The sequence below is a fragment of the Pan troglodytes genome, chromosome 13 (assembly GCF_028858775.2).
Source record: "Pan troglodytes isolate AG18354 chromosome 13, NHGRI_mPanTro3-v2.0_pri, whole genome shotgun sequence".
Taxonomy (NCBI): domain Eukaryota; kingdom Metazoa; phylum Chordata; class Mammalia; order Primates; family Hominidae; genus Pan; species Pan troglodytes.
The window spans coordinates 32,062,748-32,081,178 of record NC_072411.2 but is presented as its reverse complement, the minus strand read 5'-3'; the positions used below and the strand labels follow the sequence as shown (position 1 = coordinate 32,081,178).

At 39.7% G+C, this 18,431-nt stretch overlaps 1 protein-coding gene across 16 annotated transcripts in view; it reads right to left on the bottom strand.

Annotated features, from left to right (window-relative positions):
• The window catches only part of LOC107973633 (POTE ankyrin domain family member G-like), a 75,131-nt gene that overhangs the window by 44,255 nt on the left and 12,445 nt on the right, over positions 1 to 18,431 (bottom strand). For 4 of the 16 annotated variants that reach the window (XM_063791078.1, XM_063791082.1, XM_063791076.1 and 1 more), the window contains 4 exons: positions 17,549 to 17,660; positions 7,576 to 7,748; positions 2,640 to 2,752; positions 844 to 955 (listed from right to left, as the gene is read on the bottom strand). The gene's annotated coding sequence lies outside the window, so the exon portion shown is untranslated. Of the gene's footprint in view, positions 1 to 843; positions 956 to 2,639; positions 2,753 to 7,575; positions 7,749 to 8,650; positions 8,760 to 8,896; positions 9,297 to 10,010; positions 10,045 to 13,910; positions 14,037 to 14,307; positions 14,491 to 17,474; positions 17,661 to 18,431 lie in introns of those variants that run through there. The other 12 variants (XM_063791073.1, XM_063791083.1, XM_063791077.1 and 9 more) reach the window with 10 other exon arrangements.

Genomic DNA, 18,431 nt, shown 5'->3' with positions numbered 1-18,431 from the left:
AATAAACCCTTCCTTTACACAAGACACAAAAAGTGACACAAAATGCACTCAACACCAAAGGGCAATTCTGAAACCAAAACCTCCAAGGAAAACACATAGAGTGCGTGTCTACTGTGTGGAAACTTGAACCTGTGAACCTAAGCCACAAACAGAAAAGGAAGACATAGGAACCAAATACCCATAGACCATACAATGGCTTCACCATCTCGCTTTTCTTCTCAAAGGGACACAGAAATCACCGCTAAGAAAACCTAATGTGACCGTGTGAGACTAAGGACAACTTCAGAGCTTCACACAGCTTAAACACAGGGCAGAAAATACTGAACCCAAATAAAAGGCATCTTGCAGACTAGAAGAAAATTATGAAACACTGTGGATCTGGAAGGGCTTCTTATCTAACATATTCAAGAAACTAATGGTCCTAAGTGGAAAAAAACATAAAAACCAAAACACACGCTAAAAATGCCCAAAAGACTGGCATAGGCATTTCTGAAAAAACCTGAAACAGACTCGCGGGTAATAGAAGTTTCTCCACATCAGATACTGTCAAACTCCCCAGAGAAGAGTATGACCAGGAACAGCAATAAAACCTTTTGAAGATAAGGGCAGTGTAGATTTGCTTACAGAGAAACTCTCACACAGTATTGGTAGGAATGCAAATTTGTATACCCACTGGGAGAGACAGCAGGAGGTTTCTGAAACAAAACAACTACCAGTTCCCGTAGCCATCCCAACATTGGGTATACCGGCAAAGCCAAAGAAACTTGAACCTTAAGGAGATACTTGTCTTCCCATGTTTGATGAAGCACTCTGGACAATAACCACGGTACGGAGGTAATCTACCTGTCCATCCATGGAGGAAGAAATGCAGGAAATGAAGGATGCTTGCACAATGGTATACTCCCCAGCCATCAAACTTCTGGACATCAGGTCACTTCCAGCAAGGTGGAGAAACCTGAAGGACATTAAGTTAAAGGAAATGAGCCAGGCACAGGAGGACAAACAAACACAGCACGATCTCACACACGTGGAATCTAACGAAGTGAATCTCACAGAGGAGCAACGTCAATAGTGCATACCAGAGGCTGATGGGAGGCTTGGAAACAGCTACAAAGTGACACTCAGATGAATGGCAAGAATTCTGGTGTTCTACAGCTTAGCAGGGTGACTAGGCTTAACAATATCCTAGCATGATATTCAAAATAGCGGGAAGGGGTGATCAGGATACTCTCTCCACCAAGAAATCCTCACTATAGCCTGAAACAGAGACACGAGGTCCTGTAATTTGATCACAACACACTGATCCATATGTCAAATGGTCCCTTGTGCCCTTAAAGTAAAAGCATAGACCATGTGAAATTTTTGTTTTCAAATAGGATCACAACACATTTCTGAAAGTCCTGTGGGACAATGAAGTGCCCCGCACCCCCAAAGCAGTTCCTACACACACAAAGTCGGTGGAGCCATCACACACTTCCACTTTAACCTACTTCCCAAAGCTTTAGTTACCCAGATGATTTGTGATAGGCCTTAGCAGAGAAACACAGGCCAATGGATACAATGAGGGTGCCCAGGAGTAAATTCAAATTGATATAGTGTAAGCACATGTTTAAAAAGAACCACAAACGTCACCACAAGAAGGGAGAGTCTGTCCAATACAGCGTTCTGAGAACTGGATATCCCTAGGCAAAATAACAACATAGGGTCCTTATTGTGTGAAATTCACAATCATCTATTCAACATGAATGAAAGACCTATACCCAAAACTTGAAACTATCACTCTCTGAGAAGAAAGTATATGGTGTGCAGATACCTGGGTCAACCTGGATCTATGCTTACAGTTTGCAAAAAGGAAAATGAAAAAATATGGGGGAAAGAAAAGAATACAAACAACAAACAAGCAAAACTCACAATAGATTCGTATGCTGGTGAATGTCCTTTATTTCATCAGTAACCAACATAGTGGAAAACCACAACACTGCACACCCCTGCATCTGCATCAGACTCATCAGACTATGGCTTGGGGGCAAGAAAGAATGAAAACAATGAATGAAAAGAAATAAACATCCAATGGATGATAAGAAAGGTATAGGGGAAAACACAGCTAAGGAGACTTTTTTTTTGGAAAAGGTGTAAGTAACTAACACCACTAACTAGCAGAAAACAGCAGAAAAGAGAAGGTAATTAGCAAACCAAAACTGGGCAAAGAAACCAAAGAGTCTTTTCTGCAAAGAACACATAAAACTGAAAACAAATGTACTTGTTACACCTAGTTAATATCACTAATCATAAGAAAAATGAAAATCAGAACAAGACTCAGATACCGTGTCCCTCTCAAAGGAAAGAGTATTACAAAGAACTTCATATATCTTAAAAGAAGGGAAACCACAAATGTTGCTGTGAATTTCCAGAGAGGAGAGCTCTCTTGTCCACAACTGTTGACAAGGTAAGTTAGTGCACACACTACAGAGGCCACCTGGAGGTTCCTCTGAAAACTAAAAATAACGACCATTTCACTGTGCCGCGCTACCGCTGGGTGTGCACTGGCAGCATATGTCATCAGTACACAGAAGACACATCTGCCTTCCCATGCTGCCTGCGGAACCAGCCACAATAGCCAAGATAAGGAATCAACCTACCTGTCCACCCGCAGAGGATGGGATCCAGAAACCACAATATCCATTCACAAGCCAACACTTTTCAGCCAGACACAGGTACTGAAATCACGTTATCTGCGGCAACACGGTGGAACCTGGAGGACATTATGGTAAATCAAACACACTAGGCAGAGAAAGACAAACCTCACATTACCTCACTCATGGGGAATATAAGACCCTTTAATCTCACATAGACCTATAAAACACCACAGTGCTTGCCAGGGTTGGAACAGAAGGCTGGGCACGGGTGGGGATAGGAAACAGGTACAAAGTGACATGCTGCATAAGAGGAATGAAACCTGCTATTCTATCCTCAGCAGGGTGAGTAGAGAAAACTTTACCAGAGGATAGTTTTCAAGACAGCCAGACAGAAGGGTTCTGGCTCTCCTCAACTCAAAGACAGGAACACTCTACAAGGCAAAAAACGACACTATGTACCCTGATTTCATCACTATGTGATGCATGCATGGATCCAAATATTCCACTCTACCCTCTACTTGTACACCTTTAGGATGGGTCAATTTTGTTTTTTGAAAGCAATGGGAAGAAACAATGAATGCTAAAATTCCCATGGGACCACGAAATGCTCTGAAACTCCAAAGCCATGCTGGGAGATCCAGACGATGTCAGATGGACCACGATCTCCAATTTCAAATTTCACAGAAAAGCTACAGACCCACCTCCACCTAGACAGAATAGGAAACCCAGAAGCAACTCACATACCTGCAACCATCTGACCTTTGAAACACCAAAATTCAGATGTGGAAAGGGCTCACTGTGCGATGAAAGGCACTGGGATAGTGTCTAGCCACTTGCAGATGAACAACACTGGAGCCTCACCTCTCACAAGATGCAAAAACTAACTCAAGGTGAATGAAAGATTTCAGCAGAAGACTGCAAACTATACAAGTCCTACAAGAAAAACTAGGAAATACCTTTCTCAACACAGGCTTTGGTAAAGAATTTAGATGACTTGGTCCCTAAAAACAACAGCAAGAAAAACCAAAATGGACAAGTTGGGCCTAAGAAACTAAAACACTGCCAGATAGCAAAATAAATCACCAACACAGTAAAAACATAGCCTACAGGATGGGAGAAAATGTTCCCAAGCTATGCTTCTGAAGAAGGTCTAATAGCCAGATTCTAACATGACCTTAAAAAAATCAAGAGGCAGAAAAACAAATAATCAAACAATGGGCAAAAAGACATGGAGACATACTTGTAAAAAAAAGACGTACAAGTGACCAATAGACAAGAAAAAAACATCAACATCACTCATCATCAGAGAAATGAAACTCACACACACACTGAGATACCATCTCAAGTCAGTCAGAATGGCCATTTGTCCTAAGTCCAAGCATTTACATGGTGGCAAGGCAGCAGAGGAAAGCAAACACTGCTACACTCTTGGTAGGAATGAAAACTAGTTCTCACACTATGAGAAATGGTTTGGAGGTTCCTCAAAGAACTTAGAACTACCATCCAAATGAGCAATCGCATAACTGGGTATCTAGACAAAGAAAAATAAATCATAAATCCTCCTTTCAAAATGACACAGGCATGGGTATGTTCTTGGAAGTGCTATTCACATGGAAATATAAAATAACATCGACCTATGTCCCCCCTTAACAGTTGATTAGATGTTTTAAAGTGTTGTACATAGATACCACAAAATCCTACATAGCTTGAAAAAAAAATTCATGCTCTCAGCAGAAAGAAGGATGAACCTGCAGGCCACTATGCTAAGCAAACTAAGGAAAGAATAGAAAGCCAAATACCACATGTTCTCGCTTAGGGTGAAAATACCCATAGAAAATACAATGACTTTGCCATCTCTTTTTTTCTCTCTCTCTGTCTCTCTCATGAGACACAGAAATCCCTGCTGACAGAAGCAAATATAAACCTGTGAGACCAACGCTTTAGAGCTTCTACATGGGGGAGAAAACAATGACCCCAAAGAGAAAGCATCCTACCTTGGCGGAAAAGATGATTGGGGGAAAACTGTGGAAAATTGTAATTTTGGAAGGGGTTGCTATCTAACATATTCAAGCACTAAAGCTACTAAGTGGGGAAAAGATTTTTTAAAAATACACAAGCTAAAACTACGCAACGGACCTGCGCAACCACTTCTGCAAAGGACATGAAACTGATTCACAGGTGAAACTAAAGATTCTTCACATCACTAATCACTCCAAACATGTAAGTCAGAATCACACTCCGATATCAGATGCCATCAAACTCCACTGAGAATGAGTATTACCAAAACAGCAATAAAAATTTTGGATGGCAGCAACCTGTGTAGACTTACAGAAAGGGAAACTCGTATATGCTATTGATGTTGATGTAAGTTGGTGTATATACTGTGAAAAAAACTTGGGAGTTTCTCACACTGGGTATGCATTTAAAGCAAAGGCAGCTGGTTCCGAAAAAATTATCTGCCTTCCCATGTTTTATGAATCGCTATTCACAATATAGGAGATATGGAATCAACCTACCTACCCAACCACACATCAAGAGATGAAGACACTGCAGTATATCTGCACAACGTAATACTCTTCATCCCTAACAAAATAATATAATTTTCATTTGGAGCCATATGGATGAACCTGAAAAATATACTGTTAAATAAAATAAGCCTGGCATAGAAAAACAAGCAAATTCATCTCACTTATATGGAATCCAAAAACTTTGCCTTCATTAAGTAAAAGGTATAGTAGTGGTTTTCGGAGGAGAGGGGAAGGAGGAGATGGAAGGACTGGTTATGGAAACAAAGTTGCAGTTAGTTGGGACAAATACATTCTTGTGTTCCATACCACGGCTGGGTGACTCTGGTTAACAAAATAGTACATTTTCCAAAAAAGCTGGAAGGGAGCAATTTGAATGTTATCACAACAGAGAAATAATACCTGTACGAGACAACAGATATGCCAAGTACCCTGATTTGATCATTACTAAAAGCATCCATGTACCAAAATGTCCCAGAGGAAAAACAGTCCCAGCAGACTCTCTAATTGTATACTTTATCATGCACAGAAATTTAAGAAATGTGAATACACAATGCTAATGATCACATGGAAATGGCCCTGAATGTCTAAGGAACCCTGAGAAATAGAAACTAAGTTGGAGGACTCACAATCCCTGATATGCGGCTGTGCTCCAGCCTGGGTAAGAGAATGAGACTCTGTCTCAAAAAAAAATTGTTAGGAAATTTGAGGGAATCATAGAGGTGATAAATTGTTGTTACCAAACATGTACACAGAAAAAAGCAATACTAAGTAGCATAAAATACATATCCAAACTCACATTGAGCACAGAACTTGAATAGAGATATCTGCAAAGATGACATAAAACTAACAGGTCAGAGAAAAGGTCCCCAACATCACTATTCATCAAAAAAAGTACTTCAAAACCAAACTCAGATGTCATTTCACTCATTGAAATGAATGTTACTGAAGAGATTAAAGAAAATTTTTTGAGACAGGGATTCTGTCACTCAGGCTGGAGTGCAGTGGCATGATCATGGCTCACTGCAGCCTTGACCTCTCCGGCACAAGTGATCCTCCTACCTCTGCCTCCTGAATAGCTGGAAGGAACTACAGGCACACACCACCATGCCTGGCTAATTTTTCATATTTTTTGTAGAGATGAAGTTTTGCCATGTTGCCTAGGCTGGTCTCAAATTCTTTGGCTCAAGTGATCTGCCCACCTTGGCCTCCCAAAGTGCTTGGATTACAGGCATGAACCATCATGCCTGGCCATAAAAAAACATGCATGGCTACATCAAAGTGAAAAATTTTTGCAAGGAAAAGGAAACAATGAGCCCAAAGAGAAAGGCTGGGAGAACGTTTTGAGGAATCACATATCCTAAGGGGTGGTTACAGAAAATATGCCACACACTAACAGTACTAAAATGATCCATCCAAAACCGAGCAGGGAACCTGAATAGACATTTCTGCAAAGAAGACATTAAACCACACGGAAGGGAGCTTTCCCCAGTCAGGTGGCCCTGACTAGAGGGACAGAATTAGGCAGACGCTGCCGGGGCGGGGGTGAGGGGCGGGGGGTGTTGAGAAAAGTGACCCGTGTCCGGACGGCTGGGAAACAAATGTAAAAATTCAGTAGACCACGTGCAGTAGTTCATGCCTGTAATCCCAGCACTTTGGGAAGCCAAGGTGACAGGATTGCTTTGAGCTCAGAAGTTTGAGACCAGCCTGGGCAACATAGTTGAAACCCTGTCTCTACCAAAAATACATGAAAAACACATTTCAGCACACCAGGCACAGTAGTTCACGCCTGTAATCCCAGCACTTAGGGAAGCCGAAGGAGGAGGATTGCTTTGAGCTCAGAAGTTCGAGAGCTCAAAATGGGCAACATGGCAAAACCCCGTGGCTACCAAAAATACAAAAAAAAAAAAAAAAAGAAAAAAAAATAGCTGGGCATGGTGGCACAGGCCCAGCTACTGGGGAGGCTGAGGCTGGAGAATCCCTTGAGCCCAGAAAGTGGAGGTTGCAGTGAGCTGAGATCTGACACTGCACTCCAGCATGGGCAACAGGGCCAGACCCTATCTCCAAAAAAATAAAAACAATTAAAAAATCAGCAAACCCTAGAGGTGGCTGGGATCCTTTCCTTCCACCTGAGGTGTGGATGCAAGGCAGCCTAACTGGAGCCTGGCCCCAAAACCCCACCTGGGCTGGGCTTCCCCTTCCTCCCACAGCCAGAGCTTTCCTCTCTCTCCATCTACACGGGGAGTCTCCCTCAGAAACAGCCCTAAAGCCCCCTACTCTTTCCAACCTCGAAAGCCCTCAGGGAATGAGTACTACTGTAAAATTCATACTAAGATGGAATGAGAGAAAAGAGAAAAGGAGAACCCAGCAGGAATACATAGAACATTCCAGAAGACGAAAGCTTCTGTACTCACCATGAAGGAAGAACTCCCTGAAGAAGCCAGTCGCAGAGAAGCCACACCAAAGCTCTGTCCTCAGCCGTCAGCGCCACGGACAGGAGGTGTTTCTTCCCCAGGATGCAGCCTCAAGTTATCCCGAAGCTGCCGCGGCACACGGTGGCTCCTGAGAACACCCCAGCTCTTCCAGTCTAACACAGGCAAGTCAATAAATGTGATAATCACATAAACAGAATTAAAAGCAAAGTCACATAAGCATCTCAACAGACACAGAATAGCCATTTGACAAAATCCAGCATCCGTTTATAATTAAAACCCTCAGCAAAACATGCATGGAAGGGACATGCCTTAAGGTAATAAAAACCATCTATGACAAGCCCACAGCCAACATAATACTAAATGGGGAAAAGTTAGAAGCATTTGCTCTGAGAACTGCAACAATAAATACAAGGATGCCCACTCTCACCACTTCTATTCAACATAGCACTGACAATCCCAGCCAGAGCAATCGAACGAGAGAAGGAAATAAAGGGCATCCAGATCGGTAAAGAGGAAGTCAAATTGTCTCTGTTTGCTGAAGATATGATTGTATGCCTAGAAAACCCTAAAGACTCCTCCAAAAAGCTCCTAAAACTGATAAATAATTTCAGCAAAAATTCAGGACACAAAATTAATGTACCCAAATCAAAAGACCTGCTATACACCAACAATGTGCAAGCTGAGAATCAGATCAAGAATTCAACCCCTTTTACAATAGCTGCAAAAAACTAAAATAAAATACTTAGGAATATACCTAACAAGGAAGTAAAAGACCTCTACAAGGAAAACTACAAAACACTGCTGAAAGAAATCACAGATGACGTAAAGAAATGGAAACACCTCTCATGCTCATGGATGGGTAAAATCAATATTGTAAAAATGACCTTAATGCCAAAAGCAATTTACAAATTCAAAGCAATTTCCATCAAAATATCATGATCATTCTTCACAGAACTAAAAAAGATAATTTGAAAACTCATATGGAACCAAAAAAGAGCCCACATAGCCAAAGCAAGACCAAGCAGAAAGAACAAATCTGGAGGCATTACATTACCTGGCTTCAATCTATACTACAAGGCCATAGTCAGCAAAACAGCATAATACTGGTATAAAAATAGGCACATAGACCAATGAAACAGAATAGAGAACCCAGAAATAAACCCAAATACTTACAGTCAACTGATCTTTGACAAAGCAAACAAAAACATAAAGTGGGGAAAGGACACCCTATCCAACATATGGTGCTTGGATAATTGGCAAGCCACATGCCAAAAAATGAAACTAGATCCCCATCTCTTACCTTATACAAAAGTCGACTTAAAGCTGAGACTTGAAACCATAAAAATTCTAGAAAATAACATTGGAAAAATCCTTCTACACATTGGCTGAGGCAGAGACTTCATGACCAAGAACCCAAAAGCAAGTGTGACAACAAAATGAAGATAAACAGGTAAGACTTAAACCAAAAAGTTTCGGCACAGCAAAAGAAACAATTAGCAGAGTAAACAGACAACCCACAGAATGGGAGAAAATCTTCACAATCTATACATCTGACAAAGGACTAATATCCAGAATCTACAAAGAACTCAGCAGAAAAAAAACCAATCCCTTCAAATAATGGGCTAAGGACTTAAATAGACAATTCTCAAAAGAAGATATAAAAATGGCAACAAACATGAAAAAATGCTCATCATCACTAATGATCAGGGAAACGCAAATCGAAACCACAATGCCATGCCACCTTACTCCTGGCAAGAATGGCCATAATCAAAACATCAAAAAATAATACATGTGGGTGGGGATATGGTGAAAAAATAACACTTTTACACCGCTGGTGGGAATGTAAACTAGTACAACCACTACGGTAAACTGCGTGGAAATTTCTTAAAGAACTGAAAGTGGAACTACCATTTAATCCAGCAATTCCATTACTGGGTATCTACCCAGAGGAAAAGAAGTGATTATATGAAAAAGATACTTGTACACCCATGTTTACAGCAGCACAATTCACAACTGCAAAAATATGTAACCAGCCCAAATGCCCATCAATGAGATTAAGATATTATGATATATATTATAGACAGAATACACACACACACACCCCTACCCACCCACCATGGAATACCATTAAGCCATAAAAAGGAAAAAAACAATGGCATTCACAGCAAAATGAGATCGGAGACTACTATTCTAAGTAACTTAAGAATGGAAAATCAAACACAGTATGCTCTCACCCGCAAGTGGGAGCTAAGCTATGAGGATGCAAAGGCATTAGACTACTACAATGGACTTTGGGGACTTGGGGGAAAGGGTGGGAGGTGGGTGAGGAATAAAAGACTACAAATTGGATACGGCGTATTCTGCTCAGGTGTTGGGTGCACCAAAATCTCACTAACCACCTCTAAAGAACTTACTCATATAATCAAACACCGCCTGTTCCCCAAAAACCTATGGAAATAAAAAAATACAATAAACAGAAGTTTTTGTATATCTATGTAAGCATATCACATTTTTTTTATTTTTCACAGGCTCATTGAGATATAATTTATATATTATTTAATTCACTCCTTTAAAGTGTAAACTTTAATTTTTTAGAGTATTAACTAGGTGGATAAACAATCACAATATAATTTTAGAACATTTTTATGCTCCTTAAAAGAAACCTTGCACCCATTAGCAATCTTTCCCCATTTTCCCCACTCTTCCTTTAAACCCCTCCCAGCCCTAGGCAACCATCCATCTACTTCCTAACTAAGGATTTGCCTATTCTGGACATCTCATGTAAATGGAATCATAATAATATATAGTTATGTGTGACTCACTGCTTTCACTTCTGTTTTCAATGTTCATCCTTTTTGGAGCATGTATTAATACCTTTTTCCTTTTTTATTGCCAAATACTATTATATTTTATGGACAGACCACATTTTATTAATCCACTCCGCAATTCATGGACATTGCTGTTATTTCCTACTTCTTATTGCTACAAATATTTGTATGCTACTTTTTATGTAGGCATTTGTTTTAATTTCTTTGTGGTGTATACATAGGAGTTAATTTACTGAGTCATGTGGTAATTCTGTATTTATCCTTTTGAAGAACTGCCAGACTGCTTTAAAGTCTCATCAGCTGTGTATAAGGGTTTCAATTTTTCACATATTTTTTATACATTCTTCAGTTGATAAACACTTAGGTTGTTTCTAAATCATAGCTGTTATGAATAATGCTGCAATGAACATGAAATTGCAGATGTCTCTTTGACATACTGATTTTAATTTCTTTAGACATATATCCAGAAGAGGCATTGATGAATCATAATGTAAATATATTTATAATTTCTTCAGAAAGCTTCATACTATTTTCCAAGATGGTGGTACTAACTTCAATTCCCACCAACAGTGTACAATGGTTTTCTCCATATTCTAATCAACAGTTATCTTCCATCATTTTTTTATTTGTTTATTGAGATAGAGTCTTGCTCTGTCATGCAGGCTGGAGTGCAGTGGTGCGATCTTGGCTCACTGCAACCTCTACCTCCCAGGTTCAAGCGATTCTTCTGCTTCAGCCTCCAGAGTAGCTGGAATTACAGGTGCGTGCCACCACGTCCAGCTAATTTTTTGTATTTTTAGTAGAGATGGGGATTCACCATGTTGGCCAGGCTGGTCTCGAACTCCTGACCTCAGGTGATCCACCTGCCTCGGACTCCCAAAGTGCTGGGATTTCAGGTGGGAGCCACCATGCCCGGCCACATCTTTTTTATAATAGCCTCAGTAACATCTGTGAGGTAATATCTTCATGGTTTTGACTTGTATTTCTCTGATAATTAGGAATGTTGATTTTTTATCAACCTTTTTGATAAAAATCTGGCCTTTTGTACGTCTGTTTTTAGAACATGTCTATTCAATCCTTTGCTTATTTTTTAGTAAGCTTGTTTTCTCATTTCTGGATTAAGTTCCTTACATATTACTGATATCAACCCCTTACCTGATGTATGGCTTAAAAATATTCTCTTCCCATTTGTGGGTTGTCTCTTCACTCTATTACTGTTTCTTTTGCTGTGCAGAGAAGCTTCTTAGTTTTATGGAATCTCGTTTGTGTATTTTTGCTTCTGTTGCCTTTACTTTTGGGGTCATCTGCAGAAAACCATAGCTCAGGCCATTGTCATATGCTTTTCTCCTATCTTTGCTTGTAGCGGTTTTACGGTTTCAGGTTTATATTTAAGTCTTTCATCCACTGCTATTTGATGTTGGTATAAAGAGTGAAATAACGATCCAATTTTATTCTTCTTGTATGTGAGAATAGTCAGTTTTTCTCTACATTATTTATTGAAGAGAATTTTCTTTCCCCATTGTGTATTCTTTGTCCTTTTATCAAAAATCAATTGGCCACAGCCACGTGAATTTATTTATAAGTTCTATATTCTATCACACTGGTCTAGGTGTCTCTTTTTATGCCAGTGCTGTGCTGTTTTAATTACAACTTTTTAATATCATTTGAAATCAAGTAGTCTGATGCCTCTGGCTTTGTTCTTTTTGCTCAAGATTGCTCTGGTTTTTCAGCAGCTTTTGTGGTTCCATTCTGATTTTAGGACTAATTTTTCTATTTCTGTGAAGAATGGCACTGGATTTTGATAGTGGTTGCATTTCATCTCTAGATTGCTTTGGGTGGCATTGAAATTTTGACAATATTAATTTTTTCGAATCCATAAATATGGGATGTTTTTCTAATTATGTCACTTTCAATTTCTTTCAACAGTGCTATAAATTTTCAGTATACTAATATTTCACATCATTAAAATCACTCAAGTCTATTTTCTTATATATGTGTTATGATGCTATTATAAATGGAATCACTTTATCGTTTGTGTTAATAGTTTGTCATTGGTGTATAGAAACAAGAATACTATTTGTATGTTAATTTTGTAACTCTCAACTTTATTGAATGTGTTTATCGGCTTTAACTTTTTTTTTGATGGAGTATTTAAGATTATTTCTATGTTGGCTGGGTGCGGTGGCTTATGCCTGTAATCCCAGCACTTTGGGAGGCCAAGGCAGGTGGATCACGAGGTCAGGAGTTCAAGATGAGCCTGGCCAATATGGTGAAACCCCGTCTCTACTAAAAAATTACAAAAATTAGCCAGGCGTGGTGGCACGTGCCTGTAGTCCCAGCTACTTGGGAAGCTGAGGCAGAAGAATCACTTGAACCCGGGAGGCGGATGTTGCAGTGAGCTGAGATGGTGCCACTGCACTCCAGTCTCTTTCCTATTTGGATGCCTTTCAGTTCTTTGCCTTGTATAATTACTCTGGCTAGATGATTACATATAACATTTTCAACATTTGTAATTTGACACCACATCCATCTGTTGTAATACACTGATTGTTACTTTCACCTTGAAAACCTGGACATTTATCACTGCTCTCCCTTTCTCTTCATCTAGTTCTTATCCAAGAAAACAACCAATCAATGCAAACCAGGTTAGATAATTATTTTTCTATAAAATCACTTCAAATGCATTAAAAAATTTTAATCTAACAATTTTTAAACTTTGTATGTCAATGATTTTAAACCGTGGTATCTCAAAACAAATCCAATACTTTTAGTAGGAAAAAATATGTTAATTCCTACACTACAATTGGGGCTACCCAAGAGTAGACCAAAGGTGATATTAATACATATGCTTATTTAGTACCTTGTTCTCACAGTTCTAGTGTAAGTCTTGAAAATCAAGTAAATTTGGAAACATTATAGTTGCACGAACTCTCTCATGAGTCAGTTAATCCAGAATATTATTTCTAAGTTATCATAAAGCCAACAAGCAAATATGTATTGTTTAAAAAGAATAATCATAATCTTATATAAATGAAACGTATTCAATATTATTTACTGAATATCTCAAGTATATTTATTTACATAGAAACAAAGGAATCAAAAGCATATGTTATATAACGTTTAAATTACTAAAAATACTTTAGATAGCATTGTTCCATAAATGCTAGTGTAAATGCTAAAAAAAGTAAAAATGTCATTCCCTACATTTCCTAAATATACTGTGACACATTATAAGTGTTTTTAAAACATATCACTAAGGGGCAAAATAAGTAGGCAAAAATAATTCTAAGTATTTAATTATGGAAAAATTTAGTACACAGCATAGTATTCATGTGATGGAAGGATTTTAAATGGATCCCAGAGATTAGCAGCAGCGGGAAGTTTCTATCATACTTAGGACTGGGAAAACAACAGAAGTCACTGGAACACAAAAGCAGGGTCATGTTATTAAAAACTGGGGCCATGGTGAGTGGCTGTGACCATTACCTAATATGTCACAGTGAATAAAGACAGATAGCACATGACCTGAGGCTTTTTTCTTCCACAGATGCCTTCCATTGGCCAGAATTAGCCAGTATTTAGAATGCACTGAAGACTGGGAGGGTCTGTTCTCTGTAACAGAGTGAAGAGAAGGAGAAAGTGAGATGCTCACTACCTTAGTGATGGCTTCAATCATACCCCAAAACTCAGTATCACACAATAAACCTGCACATTTTTATTCAATCTAAAATAAAAGTTGAATTAAAAAAATACACAGAAAGCAGTTTAGACTTTACTAATCAGTAGTAAAGTCTTTTGGGCTGCTCTTCCAAAAGTAAGCCAATGCACTGAGAAAATTGTCCGTTTTATTCATCAGAAGAAAAATTCAATGAACTTTACTCACTGACAATAGTGAGAATCAGAATGAATGAATCAGAATGTCTGTCCTAACTACTCCCTCTGGTTCTACTGAAGTTCCTGCTGTCTCCATATGGTTCATCAGTGTGTGGAAGATGAATGTGGTAAAACTGAAGTGGCTGCTTGTACTTGAACAACAACAATGCACTGAAAATTCACTCCTTAGAAGCTGTTGAAAGAGTTTGGCAATAAATACAACCTAATATTCACAATAAAGAGCAATGATCTATAAGCCCATTTTCACATCTATTGTAAAGGCCAACCATGTGTTTCAGCCAAAACAACTGATTTTATTAATACAATGACCAGACATATATAAAGAATAATATGAGTTTATTTTACCAGAGGATTTGGCTCTCACACTTGCATTCTATTGTAGGTTTTTACACTTATCCAATTCTAACAAGAGTTGGATAGACTCAGGGTTTTCCTAAAGTAACAATGACTATTCTTCACAAAAGAGTCACAAGCAAAGTCTACACTTGAAAATGTGTAGATTGTCTTCCATGCCTTGTGTGCATTAAGAAATGTTTTATTTTTAGACCTGGTATACGGACATCATGGATGAATATGTTGGCTAATTAGAACAAGTTTATCAAGTTCTTTGAAAGCCTTGGTAGACAAAGTAAAGTAATTCAAGGATTCAGTCCAGACTAAATAGTGTGAAACCCTGCAAGAAACCAAGATGTAGAAAAGTAATAATGTAAATACAAATGTGATTTCAATCTCTGCTTGGCGACTGACCTCCCTCAGACCACTAAACTCTGTGCATCAGATGCACTAACAATGAGACGTTGGTCACTCACTGAGGAGGTGGGCATGGTGAAAAGCTTTTTTACCCATAGATCCGGGGGAACTGCTTAAAAGCCTGAAATGCATTCAGCTGATGCACCAGACATCAGTTACTGATGAAGCAGAGGTGATGAACTTCCCTTAACATTGACCTAAGTGGATAAACGCATGGCAACGTGCTGAGTGACTTCAACAATGCAGACACACCCAAAGTCAAAATACCACAGGGCTACCCAGTGCTGCAAGGCTGGGACTGGGTTCCCGTGACACTGTCTTAAGGCAGTGGGATTTCTGATACAACTGTGGGCATAAGCATATGTCCCCATACCCCACTCCCACTACTCACTGTAGGAACAGCAGTGTAACATTTGTCCTGGCTAACAATGACAAACAATCCCCAAGTCCCAATGGAAACCAACAGTGCTGGGGCCACACAGTGGCCTGAGCAACATACATATGGGTAGTAACTGAGAAGACATTTCCAAGGGATTGCCATTCCAACAGGCATAGGAAACGCTCAACATCACTAATCATCAGAGATGAGGTACCAGTGCCATCACACGCTGGTCAGAGTGGCCATTTGTCCTAAGTCAAAACATAACATGCTGGTGTGGCAGCAGAGAAAAGCAAACATGGCTATTCTCTTGGAGATAATGCAAACTGATCTCAAACTGTGGAAACCAGTCTGAAGATTTCTGGGAAAAAAAAAAAAAGGGATAGAAAGCAGAGCTACGCTTTGACACAGCAATCCCACCCCGAGCATCTACCCACGGGAAAAATACATGCGTCTCTCAAAAACACACAGACACTCACATGTCCACGGGAGTGTTACTGACAGGAATAAAGATGTGGAACTTACCTAGATGCCCACCAACAGAAAACTGGATTTTTAAAAACGTGGTTCCTATACATTACAGAATGCTAAAAAGCCACTAAGGAAAATCAAACACAGAAACAAAATCATGCCCTCGGTAGGAACATGGGTGGAACTGGAGGCCACTCTGCTAAGCAACTGAGGCAAGAACAGAAGACCAAACACTGCAGGTTCTCATTTATAAGTGGGAGCCCAATACCCAATACACATCAACATAACGATGAAATCAACAGACGTTGGGTACTTCCAGACAGAAAAAGGAGGGAGACAGGGAGCCTTGGAGGAAGAAAGACCCAACTGGTGCTGTGTTCACCACCTGGGTGACAGGTACATTAGGACCCCAAGCATCAAAATTCTACTGTATAGCCATGTAGTGAAATGAACCGGCAGGCATACCACTCGATCACAATAAAAGTAGCTATCATTTTAGAAAACCCAGCTTTGGAAACAGAAATAGAAAAAAAGGAAGAAAATAAAAGAAAACACACAAAACAAAGAGCCTACAGTGGCCCAATCCATCCATTATGGCATGAACACAGAAAGATAACCGAATGGACACAATGAAGGAGCCAAATAATCAACCCACAATGACAAATGCTGAACCCATGGGATTCTTGCTTTTCTCCCAAAAGCACACCAAAGGCACAATGGTTGAGGGAACTGGGGGGGTCACGTGCAAAGGATCAGGCCCTTCCTTTACCCAAGACACAAAAAGCGACACAAAATCTACTGAACATCTTAAGTTCAATCCTGAAACCAAAATCTCCAAGGAAAACGCATAGGGTGTATGTCTACTGTGGGGAAACTTGAACCTCTGAACCTAAGCCACAAACAGAAAACACATAGGAATCAAATACCCATAGACCATACAATGGCTTCACCATCTCGCTTTTCTTCTCAAAGAGACACAGAAATCACCGCTAAGAAAACCTAATGTGACCATGTGAGACTAAGGACAACTTCAGAGCTTCACACAGCTTCAACACTGGAGTGAAAATAGTGAACCCAAATAAAAGGCATCTTGCAGACTAGAAGAAAATTATGGAAAACTGTGGATCTGGAAGGGCTTCTTATCTAACATATTCAAGAAACTAATGGTCCTAAGTGGACAAACACCAATACACACACTAAAAATGCCCAAAAGACTGGCACAGGCATTTCTGAAAAAACCTGAAACAGACTCTCAGGTAATAGAAAAGTTTCTCTACATCAGTAATCATCCCCCAAATGTAAATCCCAACCACACTCAGATACTGCCAAACTCCCCAGAGAACTAGTATGACCAGGAACAGCAATAAAACTTTGTGAAGATAAGGGCAGTGTAGATTTGCAGACAGAGGAATTCCTACATACTACTGGTGAGAATGCAAATTCGTATACCCACTGGGAGAGACAGCTGGAGGTTTCTGAAACAATTAACAACACAAGTACCAGTTCCCTCTAGCCATCCCAACACTGGGTATACCTGCAAAGCCAAGGAAACCTACCTTAAGGAGGTATCGCCCCTTCCTATGTTTCATGAAGTACTCTGGACAATAACTAAGGTGTGGAATCAACCTACTTGTCTTTCCACAGATGAAAAAATGCAGGAATTGAAGGATATATGCACAATGGTGTACTCTTCAGCCATCAAACTTCCGGACATCAGTTCACTACCAGAAAGATGGAGAAACCTGGAGGACATTAAGTTAAAAAACATGAACCAGGCAGAGGAAGACAAACACAAATACTGCACAATCTCATGCACGTGGAATCTAATAAAGTGAATCTCATAGAGTAGCAATGTCAACAGTGGGTACCAGAGGCTGGGGGGAGGATTGGAAATGGCTTCAAAGGGATGCTCAGGTGAGATGCAGGTACTCTGGTGTTCTGTGGCACAGCAGGGTGACTAGGCTTAACAATATCATAGCATAATATTCAATATTGCTGGAAAGGATTTGGAATGCTCTCTCCATCAAGAAATCCTCACTGTAGCATGAAACAGACGCTAGGTCCTGCAGTTTCATTGATTCATGTAAAAAAGTCCATTGCACCCTTTAAATAAAAACATAGACCATTGATATTTTTGTTTTCCAAACAGGATCACAACACACTACTAAAAATCCCGTGGGACAATGAAATGCCCCGCATTCCCAAAGCAGTTCCTACACACACAAAGTCGGTGGAGTGCCATCACACTCTTCCACTTTACATTACTTCCCAAAGTTTTAGTTACCCAAGCCATTCGTGATAAGCATTAAAAGGGAAACACAGCCCAATGAACACAATGAGGGTGTCCAGCAGCAAACTCAAATGAAGGTCTCAGTTAATTTAGAAAGTTTATTTTGCCAAGGTTGAGAACACACTCGTGACACAGCTTCAGGGTCATGACGACATGTGCCCAAGGTGGTCAGGGCACAGCTTGGTTTTATACATTTTAGGGAGACATGAGACAACAATCAATA